This window comes from Bubalus bubalis, chromosome 23 (genome assembly GCF_019923935.1).
Source record: "Bubalus bubalis isolate 160015118507 breed Murrah chromosome 23, NDDB_SH_1, whole genome shotgun sequence".
Lineage (NCBI taxonomy): Eukaryota > Metazoa > Chordata > Mammalia > Artiodactyla > Bovidae > Bubalus > Bubalus bubalis.
The window spans coordinates 34,882,369-34,892,219 of NC_059179.1; the positions used below are offsets into that span (position 1 = coordinate 34,882,369).

General features: G+C 47.7%; 1 protein-coding gene across 1 annotated transcript in view; it reads right to left on the reverse strand.

Moving 5' to 3' along the window:
• AFAP1L2 (actin filament associated protein 1 like 2) overlaps positions 1 to 8,848 on the reverse strand; it is a 144,173-nt gene extending 135,325 nt beyond the window's left edge. Inside the window, exon 1 of the mRNA XM_044935273.2 lies at positions 8,659 to 8,848. The gene's annotated coding sequence lies outside the window, so the exon portion shown is untranslated. The remainder of the gene's footprint in view (positions 1 to 8,658) is intronic.
• Positions 8,849 to 9,851: the final 1,003 nt, after the last annotated feature.

The window sequence follows — 9,851 nt, forward strand, 5'->3', positions numbered from 1 at the left end:
GAATACGGAAGTTCAAAATCAAGGTGAAGGCAGAGCCATGATCCTGCTCAAGGTGCTAGATGAGGATACTTCTTTGCCTCTTTCAGATGGGTAACTCCTGAGCTTATGATGGTTGCTGTCTAGTCACGCAGTCATGTCTGACTCTTTGGTGACCCCATGGACTATAACCCTCCAGGCTCCTCTGTCCATGGAATTCTCCAGGCAAGAATACTGGAGTGGGTTTCCATGATCTTCTTCAGGGGGTCTTCCCAACTCAGGGATCAAACTGGTATCTCCTGCATTGCAGGTGGATTCTTTACCACTGAGTCACCAGGGAAGCCCAACACAACTTTAATCTTTGTCTTTGCCTTCATATGGTCTTTGTCTCTGTGTGTATCTCTGTTTTCTCCTTTTGAGTGTCTTATAAGGGTCGCTAGGAGTCTGACACGACTGAGCGACTTCACTTTCACTTTTCACTTTCATGCATTGGAGAAGGAAATGGCAACCCACTCCAGTGTTCTTGCCTGGAGAATCCCAAGGACGGGGGAGCCTGGTGGGCTGCCATCCCTGGGGTCACACAACTGAAGTGACTTAGACACAACTGAAGTGACTTAGCAGCATAAAGGCATGTACGATGAGATTTAGGGTCCACCTGAATCTAGGATGCTCTTACTCCCAGACCCTTGCCTGAATCACATCTTCAAAGACCCTAATTCCAAATAAGGGAATATTCTAAGGTTCTGGGTGGACCTATCTTTTGAGGGACAGTTTTCAACTCACTGTAGATGCTTTACATATAAGGATTCAAAAATAAAAAACCACGTTTATGTAAAAGAGAAGTTTGCAGACATAACTCTTGGTTTCCCTGTTCTTATTCTCCCTCCAGCTAGGCCTAAAGATAGTTCCCAAATTTCCCTGGAGCAACTATCTCCACAGAAAACTCAAGACTAGCATTTTGTACATGCACCCTACCAGCAAACAATGCAGGAGACTACCTGCAGTGCAGGAGATCTGGGTTCGATCCCTGGGTGGGGAAGATCCCCTGGAGAAGGAAATGGCAACTCACCCCAGTATTCTTGCCTGGAGAATTCCATGGACAGAGGAGCCTGGTGGACTACAGTCCATGAGGTCTCAAGAGTCAGACATGACTTAGTGACTAAACCACCACCACCAGCAAACAATAGATTGAAAGAACAGTGAGCACACTAGGGAAAAAAATAAGCTGTTTGGTAGAATAATGGGATTTTGAGGGCAGGCTTTCACCCTTCAGGGGTTTCTCAAGTGGAGAAAAAGAGGAGAGATGCCAGTGGATTGTTTTTCCTTTGAGAGACTGGGCACCTGACCCGTTCTCGCTCATCTCACGCTTCTTTCTTTAAAGAGAGACAATCTCCTTCATCTCCTTGCAAAGGAGCTGACATTTGGACAGATTCTGATTCAGAGAGCTGGACGCCCTGCTGTGTAAAGGACGGGGCCTGTGATTTCTAAGGAGTCCTCTGGCGCTCACAGGCCTCTTCACGAGGGCAGACTTCCCAGGCCCTGGTCTGACTTCTGGGTGACACTAGGGTGACGGTGAGTAACAAGGTCTGCAGATGGATGTTTGGTGAGTCACAGGCCAGTTCCACTCTAAACCTGAGGCTGCGCGGTGTGGGCCGGAGCTTCCCAAGCTTGGTTGATCATCAGAATCACCTGGAAGCTTTTTTTTTTTTTTTAATTCTTTATTTATTTTAGTTTGACTGTACTGGGTCTTAGTTGAGACAGGAGGGATGGAGCTCCCTGACCAGAGATGGAACCCAGGACCCCCGCATTGGGAGCATGGAGGCTTAACCACTGGACCACCAGGGAAGTCCCGCACCTGGGAACTTTGATATTTTGCTTTAGGTGACAGCTTCCCCCCAGCTCCCTCCCCAGACCTACAGAATCAGAATCTCCTTGTGGACTGAAGCGTGAGCTTTTCTGTTAGCCCTGGGGCCACACCTTGACTCTCCCCCAGTTCTCCGTGTGAGTTTGGACAAATCAGCCATGCTCCGATGTGTGTACCGAGGGCAGCAGCAGCTCCCCAGGTTGCCTGTGGGGGTCAGAGGCGATGCCTGTAAAAGTGCCACTTTTACAGTGGAAGCCATTTGACTCAAATAATCATTAATAAGGGACTTCCCTGGTGGTCCAGTGGCTAAGACTCCACACTACCAGTGCAGGGGATCTGGGTTCAATCCCTGGTCAGACAACTAGATCCCACATGCTGCAAGTAAGCATTCACGTGCTGCAACTAAAGATTCTTCGTGCCACAACTAAGAAAGATCCGGTGCAGCCAAATAAATAAAAATAAAATAAAATTCAAAAAATTTTAAAATGATAATAAATACTAGCAATTTAATCTGAGTTGTCTGAAAAGCCTTATTTTTATGTGGAGGAAGAAGTATTTGTTCTATTTATTAAAAAAAAAGAAAAAGAAAAGCAGGGCAATCCAGCCGGCTTTGACTCCTATCTGATGGGAATGTAACTGCTCACAACATTTCCTAACTTTTCATTATGAAGCATATGTTTGGGGACAATAGCAGGAATTAAAGAACCTACATTTTCTGTGCCAGCATGTGCCCAGTTGAGAGCAAAAGGTTGTTATTCCTGGCCAGGCTCCACCTTGCAGAGAAAGGTTGGGATTGGTCTGTGCAAAGATGGTCCTTTTGCAAACCTTAGAAGCCATGTGGACTTCCCAGTGGCGCCAGTGGTAAAGAACTCGTCTGCCAATGCAGGAGACCTAAGAGACAAGGGTTCGATCCCTGGGTCAGAAAGATCCCCTGGAGTAGGAAATGGCAGTCCACTCCAGTATTCCTGCCTGGAGAATCCTATGGACAGAAGAGCCGGGTAGGCTATAGTCCACAGGCTTGCAAAGAGTCAGACACAACTGCGGTGACTTAGCAGGCACACACAGAAGCCGTGTGCTAATGAGGAGACCCCAGAGAGCCTTGACAGCCTTAGGAGGACTATGCCTGTTTGACTTGATGGGAAGGGCTAGAGTCCCACCCACTTTTTAGTGCGTCTCCCAGTCAGGGGTTTACCTTTCACAGATGAAATCATCTATACAAAGTACTGAGTCCGGAGGCTCTCAAAGAACATCAGGTGCCGCCATCAGACCATCACCATTCATCTTCTTCTTAGACCATCTGGACTCACATACCCTCCAGTCTGGTTCTCAAGCTTTGCTTCTGAAAGCTAGGAGGCTCTGCCCTGCCTCGAGGCCTTCTGGAACATCCCAGGATGTTCTGGGAGGGCCCACAAGTAAAACACACTCAGGACAAAGCAGAAACAGTCTCTGCTTTGGAGGGAGGTTTTCCCAAGCCAACTTTTCTTTTTATCTGATGGGAAGGGTTGAGTTTACACGAAGCAGTGGTGGGGGACAGCACAAATAAATACAGAAAAACCTCTCCAGGGGCTGCTATTGTGCTTAGCACAATGACAGGCCCTGAAGAGGGTTTTTTAACCAGTTGAGATTGGAAACTGAAAGAAATGTGGTCAGATTACACCCTCCTCTGGAGCGGAGCCCTGACTTGCTACAGCCCTCCCCTGTGTGCTATAGGATAGAAGGGGCATTCCTTTAGTCAGAGTCCTGGCTGCTGTAGGGGAGAAGGGAATTTAGGTGTGGAGGCAGGTCTGCAAATTTGGGGCTGAGCTTTGGGCACTGGTCCTCTGACCATCCTGGGCTTTCTCAAAAGCTGTTAGCACAAGTTCCCACCCTTCCCAGGGCTTTCCGGCCAACAATGGGCTGTGTCCAGCAGGGCAGGGCTCGTGACACACCCAGGCAAGCTTGTTTGATCCTGAAGGGAGGTGGAGCGAGGCCCCCTTCCAGCAACGGGGTTGGGGGTGAGGGGTGGGGGCAGGAGTTAAGTAGGACTGGTGGCTTTCTCAAGCCCCAAGGAAATGTCCCCAGATACTGTAAGGACTGGCAGCTCAGCCTCTGCTGCCTTTGGTTGCTTTGAAGTGAGTCATACAATTGGAAATATCTTTCTGGAACCAAAGTCATCTTTCATGGCAATGAGTCTCAAGTCTTTTGCAGCTGGTGTTTCTATCCCTCGAGTAAGCTGGAAAAATCTACCCAGCTTTAAAACCCCTTGGGAAAAGCTGAGCCCTGCACCACCGCCCCCCTCCCCCGCCAACCCCCCGCCCGGCCCCTGCAAGCTGGCACCTTATAATGCTTCCATTGTGGGTGGTTTGGCTCCTGCAGTACCTGTGGGGGCACCTGAGCCCTTCTCTGCATGATACTTGCTTACATTTTGAGCTTGGAACTGGGGATATGGGGTCTGAATCCCATAGGCCGATCGTGTATAAAGCACTTGGTCCTTGGGTCTGTTTCATGGAAAGCAGAAGCAATATAAGGGGCTCCATGAAACAGTGCATGTAAGATGCTTAGCTCAGGATGGGCACACAGTGAGTCCTCACTACATGGCAGCAGCTTCATAAATAAAAGCTAATTTTTGTGACTTCCCTGGTGGTCCTGTGGTTAAGACTCCATGCTTCCACTGCAGAGGGCCCAGATCCCTGGTCAGGGAACCAGATCTCACATGTTGTAACTAAGAGCTTGAATACGCAACAAAGATCGAAGATTCCACATGCTGCAACTAAGACCCAGCACAGCCAAATTAATTAATTAATTAAAAAAAAAGAAGCTAATGTTTGAGTGAGTATTTCATATCATGCCCAGTCCTATTCTACTTGATTCTCACAACAGCTCTTTGAGGTACGTATTATTATTATTATTATTGAAGGCAGGAGGGGATGACAGAAGATGAGATGGTTGGATGGCATCACTGCCTCAATGGACATGAGTTGAGCAAGTCCATGAGATGGTGAAGGACAGGGAAGCCTGGAGTGCTGTAGTCCATAGGGTCACAAAGAATTGGACACGACTTAGTGACTGAACAACAGCAAATTGCTATGATTATTCCTATTTTATATAAATTAAAATTGAGGCTTAGAGAAGTTAGGCAAATTGTCACTAGTTACACAGCTAATTCGGAGAAGGAAATGGCACCCCACTCCAGTACTTCTGCCTGGAAAATCCCTTGGATGGAGGGGCCTGGTAGGCTGCAGTCCATGGGGTCACTGAGGGTCGGACACGACTAAGCGACTTCACTTTTACTTTTCACTTTCATGCATTGGAGAAGGAAATGGCAACCCACTCCAGCGTTCTTGCCTGGAGAATCCCAGGGACGGGGGAGCCCGGTGGGCTGCTGTCTGTGGGGTCGCACAGAGTCGGACACGACTGAAGCGACTTAGCAGCAGCAGCAGCACATCCTCAGGGGCTCTCAATCTTAAATGATTACTGGACAAAGAGAGTGCTGTTATTGAAGCATATAAGACACATTGTGGGCTTGTTTTAATGTTGGAGAATTCATATAAAGACCAGAGATGAAAAAAAGCCCAGAACAAAAACTAAAATTCTTGAATGATCAGACTACTTAAAGTAGTAGTAGAATGCTGGTAGGAACGTAAATCGGTGCAGCTATCACGGGGAACAGTATGGAGGTTCCATAAGAAACTAAACATAGGTCTACCATATGATTCTACAGTCCCACTCCTGGGCATATATCTGGAGGAAACTATAATTCAAAAAGATAGGGACTTCCTGGAGCTCCAGCAGTTAAGACTCTGAGCTCCAATGCAGGGAGCTCTGGTTGATCCCTGATCGGAAATTAGATCCTGAATGCCCCAACTAAGAACCGACATGCCACAGTGAAGATTCCACGTGCCACAACTAAAACCCAGCGCAACCAAATTAGAAAAGAGATGCACGCACCGCAAAGTTCAGAGCAGCACTATTCACAGCAGCCAAGATACGAAAGCATCTTAAATGTCCATGGATGGACGAACGGATAAAGAAGTTGCAGTATAGGACTTCCCTGGTGGTCCAGTGGTCAGGAATTCACCTGCCAATGAAGGAGACATGAGGTCGGTCCTGGTCCAGGGAGATCCCACACACTGCGGGGCAACCAAGCCTGTATGCCACAACCGAGCCCAAGCTCTAGAGCCTGCGAGCCTCAACTACTAGAGACCACACTTCTAGAGCCTGTGCTCCACAACACGATAAACCACCACGGTGAGAAGCCTGCACATTGCAATGAAGAGTAGCCCCTGCTCGCTGCAACCAGAGAAAACCTGAGCAGCAACAAAGACCCAGCACAGCCAGTAAATAAATATTAAAATAAGAAATTGCGGGGTGTGTGTATATACACACTGCAACTTTTAAAATATTTATTATATAAAATGGAATATTAGCCACAGAAATGAGTGAAATAATGCCATTTGCAGCAACATGGATGGACCTAGAGATCATCATACAAAGTAAGCCAAAGACAAATATTATGATACTGTTTATAATGTGGAATCTAAAAAAATGATGCAAATGAACTGATATACAAAATGGAAACAGACCCCCAGACACAGAAAACAAACTTATGGTTACCAAGGGGAAAGGGGAGGAGGGATAAATTAGGAGTTTGGGATTAACATATAAATACTACTATATCTAAAATGGATAACCAGCAAAGACCTATTATACAGCACTCATGGCAGAGCCTGGTGGGCTGCCGTCTCTGGGGTCGCACAGAGTCGGACACGACTGAAGTGACTTAGCAGATAAGAGAAAATAATCTAAAAAAAAAGATACAAATATACACATAACTGAATCACTTTACCGTACACCTGAAACTAGTAACATTGTCAAGTAAGCATACATCCATAGAAATAAAACAAAATAATAGCAGACCCGGTCCAAGTGCCAGAAACCCTCATTACACAATATCATCTGTAAACAGTACTTTCCTGTTTCTGAACATTCTACTTCATCTGGCTTCACAACCCCACAAGAGAAGCCAGAGAAGGTATTCATTCCTAATTTACTCATGAGGAAACTGCAGTTCAGGGAGCTTTGGGGATTCTTCAAGTCTAAGTGGCTAATTATCCTTAATAAAGATCACTCAAGCTTCCTGACCAATGACGACATGCTAGCACCTGTGCTGTGCTCAACAGGTGTTAGGATTTAGCAACCATCTTTTTTTGTGAATTTATAACTTTCTTTAGTAAAAGCCAGAGACACAACTGACAAAACACTGCTCCTCTTCACTGTGAGAGACACGTTTTTATTATTTAGTGTAGCTGCTGCAACAACTCACTATTTTTACAAACACAGAAACCAAAAATAGATTGTTTACTTTTTAATTTCAGGTTAAGATTAGAATACAAGGCTCAATATTAGACACTAATTTCATGTACATGATACTTTTTAAAAGTTGAAGTGAATTTTCAGACTGATTTCAATGTCACTTCTGAAAAGTCTTTGAAATTGACACTACAGAATTAATAAAATTGTCATTTCCTTTTAGAAGTTGTCATGTTTAGCAAAGATCTTCTGATGGGTCTTATTATCAATTTTGCAGACGAGCAAACTGAGGCCTAAAGAGGTTCAATGACTGGCCCCGAGGCGCACAGCTAATTAGTACCCCCCAGAAAAGAAAAAAAGAATGCTTCGCTTCAGTCATGTCTGACTGTTTGTGACCCTATGGACTGTAGCCCACCCGGCTCCTCTGTCCATGGGATTCTCCAGGCAAGAATACTGGAGTGGTTGCCATTTTCTTCTCCGGGGAGGATCTTCCTGACCCAGGGATTGAACCCGCGACTCTTATGTCTCCTGCATTGGCAGGTGGGTTCTTTACCATTAGTGCCACCTGGGAAGCCCAAGCACTATGTATAAGTGTGCCTTGGTGAGAGTACTGAAGGGGACTGGCCAGTCTCACACTGAGAGGCTCCTCTGCATAGTGCACCCCCCAAAGATGTAGAACGTGGGGGACGTAGTCCTTGCTTTCAGAAAGTCACAGGTGGTGAGACACAAAAGCAGCACAGGATCCACAGTGGAACAGACCTGGAGAATCCCAGCTTTGCGGCTCCCTGAGTGATTGAAAGTGAAAGTGAAAGTGAGGTAGCTCAGTCGTGTCCGACTCTTTGCGACCCCGTGGACTGTAGCCCACCAGGCTCGTCCGTCCATGGGATTTTCCAGGCAATAGTACTGGAGTGGATTGTCATTTCCTTCTCCAGGAAAGTGAAGTGAAAGTGAAGTCGCTCAGTCCGACTCTTTGCGACCCTGTGGACTGTAGCCCACCAGGCTCCTCCATCCATGGGATTCTCCAGGCAAGAATACTGGAGTGGGTTACCATTTCCTTCTCCAGGGGATCTTCCCAATCCAGGGCTCGAACCCGGGTCTCCCGCATTGTAAACAGATGCTTTACCGTCTGAGCATGTTTAATTAGCCTCGGAGCTTTGGTTTCCTCACCTGTTACAGAGGAGCTACAATCATCTGCTCCTAGGGCTGTCCTGAGGGATCCAGTTAAGGGGAGGCTAACACAAAGCACTCAACATGGAGACCATTTCCCTGCAGTTCAGCTGAAGAGCAGAAGCACAGGCAAAACTAGCAGTATTAGGCAACAGTTGAAAAGCACCAAACGTGATGTTCACCCATAGGCATGCAAAGAATTTACTGGGGCAGGTTGGGCTGGGCCATCAAGGCAGGCTCCGAGACAGGGTGTGAACTCGGGCTGGCCTTTGATTTAGGGCCAATGGAGCCCATGGGAAACTCACACGGTAACCCCAAAGAGCTGTGGGCAACTAATTTCAGATAGTCAACACTGACATTACCTTCTGTCCGTGGGGCCAGGTCCTCACATCTCTCCACCGCCTAGAAGAGCTGGACCTCGTACAGAAGACATACCCTTGGCAAAGCTGCAGAGGCGGAGAGGGCATGGTGCGTTCAGGGAACTCACAGTGTTTTTGGAAGAGTTGGAGGGCGAGATTCAAGGAGGGAGGGGTGGCCGAGCAGTGGGCGGGGCGTCGTGGGCAGGACATTGTGGGCAGGGCGGCCGCACAGTGGCCAGGGAACTGTGGGCGGGGCGACCCGCAGTGGGCGGGGCCAGGGCCAGTCAGGAAAAGCCTAGGATTTCCAGCACCAGCTTGAGCTCCGCTGTGGGCAGGCAAGGGGGACCCATCAGTGAGTCAACTTCCGATGCAGCGCTGATCCATGGCGGCCCATGCCACAGGGCACTCAAGATCATCTCGACTCAAGATTGACACTGGCTGTGTGAACCACGACCCAACCCGAGTGGTGATGCTGGTGTGGGCTGCGGCAATAGTGAGCAGAACACAGACCTTGAGCCCAGGCCTCCTGACCCGTGTTCCACAGTAGCCAACTAACCTGCCAACCGCCTTGAGAATAACCCATTTCCAGCTTCCAGGTGAGGATCCACATGAATGCTAGGGCAACGGGCCCCTGGGCCTGTGTTACAGACTGGGGACTGCATGTTTGTGTGCTCCCCAAATCCTTAGATTGAAGTCCTAACACCCAAGGGAATGGTATTAGGAGGCAGGGCCTTTGGGAGGTAATTCCATCACAAGGGTGGAGCCACCTGGTGGAATTAGTTCTCTTATAAGAAGAGATGTCAGAGAGATTGCTTCCTGTCTGCTCCTTACCATGTGAAGATGCAACTAAAGGATGGCTGTTTACAAAACCAAGAGGGTCCTGGCACAACCCTGGATCAGCCACCACCTTGATCTTGGACTTCCAGATTCTACAACGGTGAGATATAACTGCTGTTCAAGCCACCCTGTGTCTTGTGGTCTGTTACAGCAGCTGACGTGGAGTAAGACACCAGGCTTGTTAGACACATAGGAGGGAGGCTATAGTTGGAGAGGCCGTTGTGAGTATACATATATCCTTATGTCTTCCGGCAAGCCCCAAATCTTGGCAGTGAAGATAACTATCGAAATCCTGAAGATTTTCTTGGATAATGCAGTGGCGGTCAAAGATGTTTTGAACAATGTTTCCTTCCCACTGC